General features: G+C 39.2%; 1 protein-coding gene across 1 annotated transcript in view; it reads right to left on the bottom strand.

Moving 5' to 3' along the window:
* PALS1 (protein associated with LIN7 1, MAGUK family member) overlaps positions 1-1,829 on the bottom strand; it is a 56,065-nt gene extending 54,236 nt beyond the window's left edge. The window contains exon 1 of the mRNA XM_039704729.1: positions 1,733-1,829. The gene's annotated coding sequence lies outside the window, so the exon portion shown is untranslated. The remainder of the gene's footprint in view (positions 1-1,732) is intronic.
* Positions 1,830-12,659: the final 10,830 nt, after the last annotated feature.

Below are 12,659 nucleotides of genomic sequence, written 5' to 3'. Positions count from 1 at the left end.
GGGGCCGCCCCTCGGGCGCCTGGGCCGGGCCGGGAGCGCGGCGCTGCCCCCGCAGGCCGCAGGGGCGGCCGGGGCTGCCGGCTTGGGGCTGCCCTCAGGTGGAGCGGACACGTGAGACGCGGCACTGCTCCTGTGTCTCCTTCCTCGCAGAATCACGGAATCGAGGAGGTTGGAAAAGACCTCTGAGATCATCGAGTCTGACCTGTGACCGAACACCACCCTGTCAACTGGACCCTGGCACTGAATGCCGCGGCCAGCTTTCCTTAAACACTTCCAGGGACGGTGACTCCACCGCCTCCCTGGGCAGCCCGTTTCAGTCCAGTCCATTCCCGCCGTCACCTCCCATCTCTCTGCCGCGGGGTTCTCTGCGGCCCCGGGCGGGACCCACGGGAGCCTGTGCCCGAGCAGAGCCGGCTCGCCCGCCGGGCCACCGCTCCTTCCTGCTCGCCCCCCGCCCGCTGCGGCTCTGCTGGGCCCTGGCTGTGCCAGGCCACTGCAAGCCCGTGCTCCTCCACCCTCCCTGGCGTCTCCCCGCTCGCCTGCTGCTGCTGCTGCATCCTCAGCCCAAGCTTGAATACCCCAGCCAGGCTGGAGCCTGTGTGGGAAAAAAAGCATTTAATCCCATCGAGAGTCCCCTCTGCCTCTGGGAGGCTGAGGCACAGGCGGCACCCATGACACACTGTCTGGAAGAATGAAGAAAACAGGTTACAAGTAGTTTTACTGGGTTGTTTGTGTTCTTGGCTGTGTTTTTCAGTAACAGGGAAAAACGTCTTTTCAGCGTGCAACAGTTAAGTTTGACTTTGAGATGCAAAGTCAAAGGGGAGCTGCACTCCCCTGGTTTTTCAGGCTAGCCTGCCTAGATCATTGCTCAAGGCATTAGAAGAAATGTTCTGTGTAACCAGACTAGTAAAAAAAAAAGCTTTCTTAGATAACTAAGAAGTCATGAAGAGATGACTTTAGTCCATCTCTCCTTCCTTCGGTTTAACCGTATAAAAATCTGAGCCATTTAACTCTGTAATTCTTCACAGTGAAATCCACACTTGGATTGGGATTACCACTAATGGTACCCTATAGATCGTGTTTTCTTTTGGATCTGTTCTAAACACTGAGATACAAAGATTAGTTTTAGAAGTCCCAAAATAACGTTATGTTTTTTCTTATTGTGTGAAAAGGCTTAAGACACTAAGGTATGTCCTGCCCACTTCCCTACAGAGGAAAGTCTGAAAGCCTCTTACCTTTTCACATTGTGGCTCAAACTCCCCAGGGCAGTAATGCCTTGTAAGTGCTTGGAACATCTTTTAACATCTATTAACATCTATTAACATATTAACATCTATTTCTGTTCTGACCAATAATGAGGCGCTTTGCATCAAGTGAACACAACTGGAACACTGCAGGAGATACAGGTGTTAGTGGACTGCAGAATTATTTACTTGGGAAATAAAAAAGAGCGGGAAACCATGACACTGGTAATTTGTGTCTGAGCAGCACCAAGCATGGTTCTTCTCACCTTCATATGAGCATGGTTCATGAAAGTTCACATGAACGCATTTTTAGAAAGCTCTTTGACAAAGGACCTTAGAACCAAAGGATGTTTAAAATGTGACACTTGCCTAGAAGATATCACTGCAAAAAGTAGGTAGGTTCATCAGTTATCTGTTCATTGTTGAACTCTTTTTTCTACATACAAGGTTACGATGGTCAGACAAAAAAAGCCACAAATTCTGCTTACAGTTTCCTTCAGCTGATAGCATTTGTGCATTCCTTTCCACAGCAAATCTCATTGTCTCCAATTTGCATGTTGTCCAGCAGCCATTTTTTAAACCAGGATAAGGGAATTTTCTTCAATATAGTGTGAAATCTGTCATAAAATAAAGGAGGATTCTCATCAGTTCTAAAATTTCCATTTCCCTTCTTTACTGTCTTGTACCTGTAGCTGAAGTCTAATTTTTTTGCCAGAAGGGGTTACCAGACCAGGTTAAGACTGAGCTTGGGATATCTCTTGGATCTATCTGCTTAAAGATCTGTTTGTTTCTTTGGTAACCAATCTCCTCCCTCTGGCTTTCACAAGGCATCACAGAAACCCTGATATTAGCCCTCACCCAGCTGGCAAATCCATTCAGATGCTACTTGAATGAGATGTGCTTGGCTAATTCCACCCAACAGATTAAAATACTCTGTCAGGCCAAGAAGTTGTCATACCTGAAAACAGTTCACAATAGAGCACAGGATCAGCAGCATTATTTGTAAAGACCCAGATAACCTTTTGTGTTTTGAATCACTTCAGTAGACGGCTCTTATGGTTCATTTTGCCTTGTGGGTGCTGTTTGGTGGTATGCTGAGCACACAAAAATTACTCTGAGAAAATGAACATTTTAGCTTGAATTTAACAAAATCTTCAAATTAAAAAGAAAATATACAGAGAAAGAAGGTGAATGGGAGGATGAGGAATGACAATGGAATGATTATTGGGAAGATCAAAGCTTTTAATCTTCCTTTGTTTTGTCTTAGGTGATTAATCTTTCATATGAGGATCTATAAAGACAGCTTTTAAAGGAAATGAGAAAACTACTTACCAAAGTAGGATAAAGCTTTCTGTTCCATCACTTGTTCAAAGTGTTCAGTTATTATCTTTAAGTAGAATGGAACTGAAAAGAAATACCCAAGTGATACCTTTTGTGAGCTTGGATCTTTGAACATTTTAATTTTAGACAACATTTTTTCTATATTTTTACTGTCTGGGATTATAGAAACATTAAAGCCTGCTTGAGGCTGCAGAACCAGTGTATTTAGGCAACTTTATTTATTATAGAACTTTCTTTTTAAGATTGGTGCATTCATTCCACAGACAAATATTTTTTAACAAAGAAATGTTCATCTTTGATGAACTGAATTTGACATGAATTGGTGTCACTGTTTGCCAGCAGAGTGCAGATATAATTGTGATCAATCTAAATCTGGCTGATTGCAATCAATAGAAAAGAGAAAAAATAAATTCAGACTCAAGCTGAGGAATCAGCCTAACATGGAACAAAATGTTTTCTTTGAAACCATTGCCCTCTGGAGGGGAAATGAAAAATCACCAAAGGATTAGGTAAAAATTCCTTTTTATGTCACTGTTTAACCATATTTATGCTTTGCAGTCTATGAATGGTTCTACAGACAGTTGCGAAAAAGCAATGCTGTCAGAAGGGCCTCACTGGCCACAGTGCTTATGTGGGTTGGAGAAGTAATCCCCATCTGTCTGCCCCATAACTCTCCTCCCCTTTATCTCTAAACTCTTTATCTCTAAACTCACGGAGCATCAATTCTACAGCAGATGTACTTTCCCTTCTAACTGCACCTTGGAGCCCTTCCAGGCTGGTGTCATCCCTCTTTATTTGCCAAAATACTTTCTAATGCAATCCCTAAGGCATTCTTGTCTGCCTGATGCCAGACTCTGTATTCCATTCTCTTTCTTGACCTTTCTGCTGTTTGTTTGGTTAGTTCTTTTATGATAATAGAATAAATCTTGATTACCCTTTTCTTCTTGATCTTTAATTCTTGCACTGCTCTGAGAAATTGTGTACTCTTCTTTTTATCTCTCTGCTTTCATGTCTGACATCTATTGAAATAGACTTTTTTCCTCCTGTCTCTGAGAACTTCACAGGGATTTTTCCCTTGGCCTTCAGATATTGATAGCTTATATCTTGGATAATCACATTTAAATGTCACCTGTAATTGAATATGAATGAAAGTGAGCTCCTACCTGCTCAGACTTTGTCTATATATTCTCCCTGTGTTGCTGGGGAAATGACAGCATCTCTCAGTGAACTTTCCAGTCTGATTTACAGCAATCTGATATCTCCTGACTACAAATTTGATGATTGTTTTAACTCTTAAGTAGACACATGCACCAGACATCTGAAAGAATGTAACAGGAGCACTAGTCTACATGTAGGGCTGGTTGCATTGGGTATCTAATGTTTTGATGAAGAGTGCAAAACACCAAAGTCCATAAACCAAATTCTGCATTAAGCGAGAAAAAAAAAATAGAATTATTGGTCTCCATAACCCAGCAACAGAAATCCTAAATTTTGAAATCAATGCAGGAATCCAATTTCATTTCAACATTTTTCATTGTTCAAGACAACAAATGCAGTTATGTTTTTCTCCTTGATAGCATCTAGAATTTTTGCTTATTTCCTTTTCAATAACCTCATTCTGCATTCACGTTCATCTGGGTAGCCAGAACATCTTCCTCTCTGGTTTCTAGTGTCCTCTGCCACTCCTTAAATCCTTCAGATAAAAAAATTTTACAACTCCAAGTAAGGTCATAATATTTATGAGTAGGGTCATAAACCCAGCAGCAGTTCAGCTGCAGAAAAAGGTTAATCTCCAGAAGAGATGTCTTAAATCTGGGAGTACTATTCATCCCTCAATGTGGGGTTTTAAGCTCAGAAATAGGAATGATTCCCAGAGGATTGGTGCCTCAAATAAAAACAGAAAGTGAGGTTGTTAGTGTAACACTTTGGGGCACTATTTTTAATCCAGAAAAGAAAGAACAAGCAATAAAAACTGTCCTTCTTCCACTGTTTTCCCCTACTAAGTTGTACTCAAATTAGTGATTATCTTATCTCTTTGTATCTGTTTGCTGATTCTTGTTTTTCCTCTATTTGTGAGGAAATAACAACCTATGAGATAGCTCAGGGATCTGTGAGAAAATAGGTAAAGAACCAACAAAAAGAACCAACAAAAGTTTCAGCAGTTGATACTGCCTAAGGAAAATACTTAGGTGTTAAATCCTGCTGAAATAAGACATTTGTGGTTTTTAGATTCTTCTTCTTCTTTTAGGTTCATCTTCCCTGAAAGGCAGCATAGTAGTGGTAATTATGTTAAAGACAAGACCTTCCTCTCTGATCATGCTGCAGTGTAAAGCTTGTGCTTTATATATTTGTCACCCAAAAGTGTGACACTACAGTTTTATAAACCTGAAATGCAATGATTTTTCTCTTGAATGCAAACTAGATGTACGGTAAGACAGCTGTAAGATACTGTAAAGCATACACAAACAACATCATAATTCTCTTTGTTCCCTTTTTCTAAGTTTTCACTGAAATAATCTTACATGCTATGCTTTATGAGTCTTTTTTGGTATAGACTTTCAGTTTGTCTGTATGATACTGCACCCCAGTGTGATAACTCTCCCCTCCCTTAATTACTGACGCAAGAAGATTTGTGGCTAATCTGTGCTGTACCGTTAACAACATGGATGTCTGAATACAGCATCAGGCAGAATCACTTTCAAAATTGTTCTTTTTAAAAGCTTTGATTGAATATTCCTCTGTTTTTTCAGCTTTCTTTCAGCAGATGATAAACAACATCTATTAACTGCCAGCCAGCATGTCTGTTGTTCCCCAGCATTAAAATTGTTGCTCAAAATCTCCTTTATTTGGGTCCCTAATTCTGTAAGTTTTATTGCAAATATTCTGAAACTGAGATCAACCTTTCTTTTTTTTTTCCTTTGAGAACCATGCTCAGAAAAATCTTTCTTATGTCATTTCATCACATGCTATAAAACGAGTATTGGCACAGAGTATTCAGGTATGGCATCCAGTACCTTTGTAGATGTCCATGCTGATCCCAATATAATGTCTTCCTTATAAAATGCCAGTAGATTTCATTTACCCATCAAGCAATGGAGGCATAGCTGCTTGATTTGTAATAGTGAATTATGGAGGATTGCTTGTCATGTGTTTCAGCATGTGTCATATGCCGTAAGCAAAGCTGGCCTACCTGATACCTTTAAGAAAGCAGTAACAGCTACACAATTGTCTTTAAGGAGGGAAAAAGTTGTTTTGATACTAAGAGAATAATCCTTTCCTCATAGCTGTGTGGAGCTATAGGGATTGTCTTCATTAACTTGGGTACATCTATAAACTGCATTGCCAATTCCATACCATTCTCATGAATCTGCATCTTTCCAGAAGGTTGCAAAAATTGCTTTGGAATATACTGCATGAATACTGCTCAATTTTGCAATATTTCCTAAAAAGCATAGTCAAAACCATTATGCTTGGTAGCTCTACTGCTTGCAGGATCTTCAATGACTGTCATTCTCCCAGCAGTAATTTTTCTTTCACGGGAGCTGATAGGCTGTATTGGCTCGGTGAGCCAGCACTGCATACCAGTGTACTGAATCAGCTCAGTATAGGACAGTTTTGGTATGTAACCCAGCAAGCCTCTGTGCTGAGTTATTTTTCTTTGCTCCAGGCACAGCAATTAAGAGGTATTTTTTACTACATTTGCAATGCAGGCAATTCGTTCCTCTTCCCACTGTTGTAGTCCGGGAAATGCAATACTCTGACGTTGTTTATTCTTTGCAGCATTGCCTGAGAACATTTTAGATGGGATTCCAGTAAGCTGAGGCTGAATAGCAGCTCCATTTGCATGGGGAAGCAGTCCTTTGCCACACCTTGCCTCTTCAAGGTCTGTCAGAGTGACAGTTTTAGTCAGCACAGGATATTCTCAGTGATCCTGGTTTCTGCAGTTAAAGGACCTTATCTACCAGTTCAGTCAGTCAGCAATGCTCAAGAGTAGTTATTCTGGTTTTGCTTTGCCAAATGAATGACTTCAGAACAAATGTCATGAGTTTTATAGTCACCGTTGTTACATTTACCACTGCAGAAATTAAGTCTTTTGGAAGTATTTAGTTAAGTCTTCAGTCCCGTCTCTTCAGCTTATCTTGGGTTATGACATACTTGTAATTGGGGCAAATACATTTACTTAACAACAATTCAGCTCTCAGAATTTGAAAGAGTATATCTCATTAATGTCATTTCTCTGGAGAACAATCACTCCTTGCTTGGCATCTGATCCCTATATTTTGATGGATTTAACATTTTTCCTTAGGATAAGGTTATTTCTGATGGCCCTGTTATTTGCATCCAGACAGGTTGTTTGAATGCAAATAAATGTTTTATCGTAGGCAGTGTGCAATGCTTCTCCAGACATGGTATTTAGCTTATGAGGGAGGTATTCTTAATTAACTCTTAAATTTATTGCATTTTATTAGTTAGTATATGCAGCATATCTTGGCATGAAATCATTCATACCTATTACCTCTGTGTTAGCAAAATGATCATTGCTGACTAATATAAACAGCTTTGATCTATATAGCAGTATTCAAAATCTGTGTAATTAATTTACCAACATTGTACAATTTTCATCTTCATTTCCAATGTGTAAGTTTATGTGAAGATTGATGGTAAGCATCTGCACCAGTCTGTGCATTGATGAGTATGAAAATATGTTACTGATCTGTATTTTTGCAGCATTTTAAATTTGTTCTTGTAGCATACAGCAGCACTTCATAAATTTTGTGTCTTCCAAGTACTTACTTGAGCAGAAGTAACTTAAGCAGAAAATATGCTGTTACAATCATTTTCTTTGGGACCACCTTGTCAGTAAATGCTACTTTGTTCTGTTGATAAACAGAATCTATAATAATTTTTTTCCCCCATGAAAAATAATGTTGGCATTTCCAATTATACTGAATGCTATTTCACTCTTCACAGTATGGGTGATACCAAGAATTTGAATTTGCCACTACTTCCTTACAGTGTTCTGAACTGGAATATGATTACACATGAGCTGCCCTCAAAGAGTATTAAGATAATTTATATTCTCAAGGAACTTTAGATTGCCATTTGTCTCTTCAGATATTGTGAATTATGTATATCCTCTGTGCTCATTTGGAGGAAAGCACAGTGAGCCTCCCATCTCCTATGCTTTGCTCTGCTTGTGCAGAACTTATGCTTCAAAACTCCAGTACAGTACTGCACATGCTGTGAACTACACGGAGATGTGCCAGTGACAGGTAGCAAGTGTAGCAGCAATTTAGTGTGCTCAGATGCTAAATGGTCCATAATGCAGCAAGTATATTCTGTCAAAAATCCTTCGTGGTATTCCAGTAGGAGAGCAATGTTTGTAGGATCTAGATAATAATAAGAGTAACAACATTACCAGGCCCAGATACAATGGTTCTCATTAGTATGTTGTATTTTCAAGAGATATCTGTCTCTCCTCAGTCCACAAAACGAAGAAGCTGAGGAAGAAAAGGAAGAGTGATTTGCCCACATTTATAGAAGTTCTGTGGCAGAAATAGAATGTGTGTTACTAGGATTTTGTTCCCACTATATGATATTTCTCTTTATCACTTGTCCCCCTGCAGTGTTCTGAGAATTGGTTGAATCAGAAGCATAAAAAGAATAAAAGTGTAAGTCACAGGTTAATTCAAGTGTCTGTTTCTTTGCCTTCTGCTGCAATCTACAAGTCCTCTCCCTAACTATTGGTTTCAGTCACTAAACAAATGTAGATTCCACTGCAAAAGAACCAGATTTATTGATGCTTGTGTAGTTGTGAACTAGTACAGAGGAATACATAGTTTGTATTTCAGGAATACTTAATTCTGCTATAGTACGAGGTTATGAATGGAATTGAAGTCTGCAATAGAATTTTTTCTTCCATGTGAACATTTTTCCTTTGTTCCAACTGCATCTTATATCCACGATGCTTTGCTTTATTCTTTTATTTTCTTACTAGAAACTTTATCTGGGATGTTACTTAAAGCAGTCTGCTTGACTTACTGCCACTCTTGATTTCCTGAAAAAAACACAGTAAGCATCAGAAAACAGCACAATAAAGTAGGAAATGAAAGATAAAAAAACCCGAAAGAGATAATAGAACAGATAAGATGAACAAATATCAAGAATCACAAAGGAATAGAGATTGACCAGCAGGAATTGAGCTCCCTTTTGGGGAAGGTTACTAGAATTTGTGCTCTGTATTCCAAACTCTGGCCTTTTCCCAGTCTCACCCCTGCTGTTCTCCTTTAGTCACTCCTGCAAGCTATCTCACCTATTCAGCTCACAGCAGAAATCATTGTTAGTTTTGCAGAACTCCTGAGAGGTGTGAAAAGCCTCTGCATGACCGGTATGAGTTGTCCTGACTTTGTCATACTTCGCACCTGCCTGGGGGTATGTGAAGGTCATTATTTATTCTTTACTGAAAGCTGATCAGCAGGTTGAGAAGACAGCAGAGTCTGCAGCTCTAAGAAACTCAGGAAGAACACACTCTGCCTTTACCTCTATATGGCAAATTTGGGAATTGAAAGTGGAATGCAGACTTGCAGATAACATGGTAAGAAATTTAAGGAAAAGAAGGGACACGATTGCACAGGAGAAGAAATATATCTTGGGAGGAAGGTACTATTTATGAAGAGAAATAGGTACAGAGGAGAGTTGAAGGATTGTGAGAAGTGAGAAAAATAGCAATCTAGAGAGCAGGAAAATTGATCAGAGGAAAAGCTGAAAAACTGTGAGTATCTGGGGAGAAGGATCAGTTAGACAGAAGGAAACAAAGATGGTAACAGATAATAATTGGAATACAATACATCAGCTATTTTTCCTTTCCTATAGAAAATATAGTGAAAAAATATTACTGCCAAATTAGTATCTAAAATTGTTTATACAGGACAAAAAATGGGGACAAAACTCTCGAGGAGAAGTGATTAAGATAAATAAGCAGGTCTCCTTCCCTCAATGCAGCAGATCCAAATACTGGATTTATTAAGAGAGGCTTTTTTTGTCTGAATGATGCTGTGGTGGTATGTGTGTAGCAGGAAAATATATTAAGCACTTCTGTTTGCTTTACTACTTCTCATATTGCAGTCTTTGTAATAAAATCACAAGAAATACAGTATTGTGGTGGTATGTGTGTAGCAGGAAAATATAAAATCACAAGAAATACAGTATGATAGCACTATGTACTAGTAAAATATAATTTAGGTGTTTGTCCCTATATGTTTGTCACAGATTATTTTAAAATGCAGGAAATTAATTTGAAATGAGAGTATAATTAATCTAGTGTTCAAATTTGTTACTCTTGATTAAATAATACATTATTGTCTTCACTTCATGTGGAGTGGTAAAATAAGTTCTTAAACATGTACTGTGATATCTCCTCATAGCCCAATGCTCTCTGCATTACTCCCATTTCTAAATGAATGGCTGCTAAGAGAGGAGGTGAGTGAAAAAGAACATAACAATGGAAAAATAAAAACTATTTACCAAAGTGTATGCTGAGAGAGAAGCAAAAAGATCTTCAGAGAGATAGATGTGTGGATGAAAAGATGTGAGCACACAAAAAATTAAGAAAACAGTTAAATGAGAACACATCATGAACTGAAGTACTTTTCCTCCAGATCATGCAGATCACTTTAGGATCACCAGCTGGCAATTAGGACAATGAGCTGCACGAAGGCCACTGTCCAGCTATAAGGAAGACCACACAGTAATACAATGTGCACAAAAATGGAGGTGGATTGAACAAGAGCTCGTTCAAACTTTCATGACTTAGCAAAATGGAGAAGTGTGTGAAGGAGGATCATTAAAGCTTTTGTTCAAGAGATTGATTCAGTCATATGCAAAATGATGATGAGGTTAGATGTAAATGAAGGGGCATCAATAAGTTGAGTGGCTTCTGTTTCTGGCATTCAGAATTCTGTAATTGGCAGGCATAGATAACAGTGTTTCATCACTAACAAGAAATGGAGAAATATAAACGAAGGAAACTGTGGACATTAATGAAGGCTTTCTTTAGGTGCCTACTTGTTCCAGATGGATAGTCTGTAGAGATTTGTGCAGAAATGCAGGATGTCAGAAAGGCTGCTGATGCTAATCCTAGCAGAACTTCCTGGACAGTGCTTCAAGACAGGTCCACATTCTGCTTGAAACATGAGCCTGGCAGACCTCATGCTTGAGGACACTGCAGATATGTACCTGGAGAGAAATTCAGGCTCAGACAAGGGGTTTTGCAAAGGAAGAGGAGGTATGGACCAGCATTATCTCTTTGAACTGGTGTAGCTCTGCAGCTTCCTCAACCTTTCCACCATCCTGTGTTTTATCTGTTTTGCAGTGGACTTGCAATGGCTGCCATCCACCAAACAAGTCAAACAGCAAGGCCTTTCCAGAACAAACCTGCCAGTGAAGCTGGAAGGTGAGATGTAATCACAGCAGGGAATGAGCACTGGGTATCTTCTAATAATATGGCCAAACAAATGCTGATCTATTGGCAAGGAGTACACAGGAAAATTTCTTCTACAGAACTTGCAACCCATGAAGTTTCAGCTTCTCTTATCTATTATTAAATTAGGAATAGCAATAGGGAAGTGAATAAATATCAGAAAAACTGTCATACCTGAAGTCTAATATTTTCCCCACTTTTTGCTTCATTGTATTTGACCTAATAAAAGCAGGAAAAAGGATTATGCCATTTCTAACAAACTCAGGAATAGGCCTTACCCTAGTAATGTCATTATCTACCAGGATCAATATGAAATAGATGCTATTTTAATCTCTATTCTGTCTGCAGTAGAAGCATGTATTGGTAAATTATGTAGTAAGCCTTGTTTTCAGGTGCAGGCACACTTGAGATATTTGAGTGTTATGGACTGCACTTATTATGACACATCTGAACGTAGCACACATCTGAGCACATCACTTGATTGACACGTGATTGTGGTGAAGCCTTGTTCTTTGCTGTGGTGCAGGTGCTTGTATAAGAGACAGCTTTCATTTCCTTCTGCCATCTAAGTTTTGCTTGCTTAGTTTGTGCAACACCACCGACAAAAAATCTGCTCCTTTTCTGTGCAAGCCAGGGTGCATATGGCAGTGCAGGAGATACAGAAAAGACAGATTTCTGGTGCCAGGACATACTGCTGATTTGTGCAGAAAGGAAACATTGAGTGAGCCTCACACTATATGATTCCTTCACATACTGGGAGTCTAAATCGAAGGTATCTGTATGCAGATCCTTCAGCATCCAAGGAGACCCCTGGCACTTCAGTCACTGAATATTCATGCACTTTTGATTGATTGCCCATCTTTGTGAACCCAAAGGGTTATTGCTGAAATGGTCTTTCAAAAGTCCTGAACATCTATCTGAGAAACCAAAGTCTGGGAACTACAATTTGTATTTCACAGTGAACCTGTAAATGTTTTGCAATAGCATATTTTCTGAAGACAAAAATCTGACACAAATTACTTTTCAAAGTCAGCAGCAGAAACTAAATATATTAGATTAATTTTCCAGACATATAGAACTAGTTTTCATGTTTTCTGTGCTTTTGCTCTTCTGTTTTTGCTCTTGTTTGGAAACAGAGATGAGATCTTTGCTCTCTGCCCATCCAGATTTTGACATCGGTCCCTACTAAAATCTTTCTGTCTTCTTTCAAGTAGCTGAGATAGGGATACCTGTAAGTCAAAAAGATTTCTGTCTAAACAGGAAGAGAACAGGGAGGATGTAATAATATAAAAGAAAATCCAAACTTAAACCCCAGAAATAAAGAAGACCACACAGTAACAGCATGTGGACAGAAAAGGGGGTTGATTGTACAAGAGCTCATGCATACTTTCATGACTTAGCAAAATGGAGAAGTGTGTGAAAGAAGATCATTGAAGTAGAGAAGTCAGTAGTGAGCAACAGGCACTTCAAGCTATTGAAGCTCTACTGGAAGTATGACTGGAGAAAATAAGACATCTATTCTGCAAAGAAAAAGTGAGATTCTTGTTCTGGATCTTGACTTTATTATATTGCATCACTAGTGACAATGGCTATAC

The sequence above is a fragment of the Passer montanus genome, unplaced genomic scaffold (genome assembly GCF_014805655.1).
Source record: "Passer montanus isolate IOZ18808 unplaced genomic scaffold, ASM1480565v1 scaffold18, whole genome shotgun sequence".
In the NCBI taxonomy this organism is placed as follows: domain Eukaryota; kingdom Metazoa; phylum Chordata; class Aves; order Passeriformes; family Passeridae; genus Passer; species Passer montanus.
This window is presented reverse-complemented; position numbering and strand designations above follow the sequence as displayed.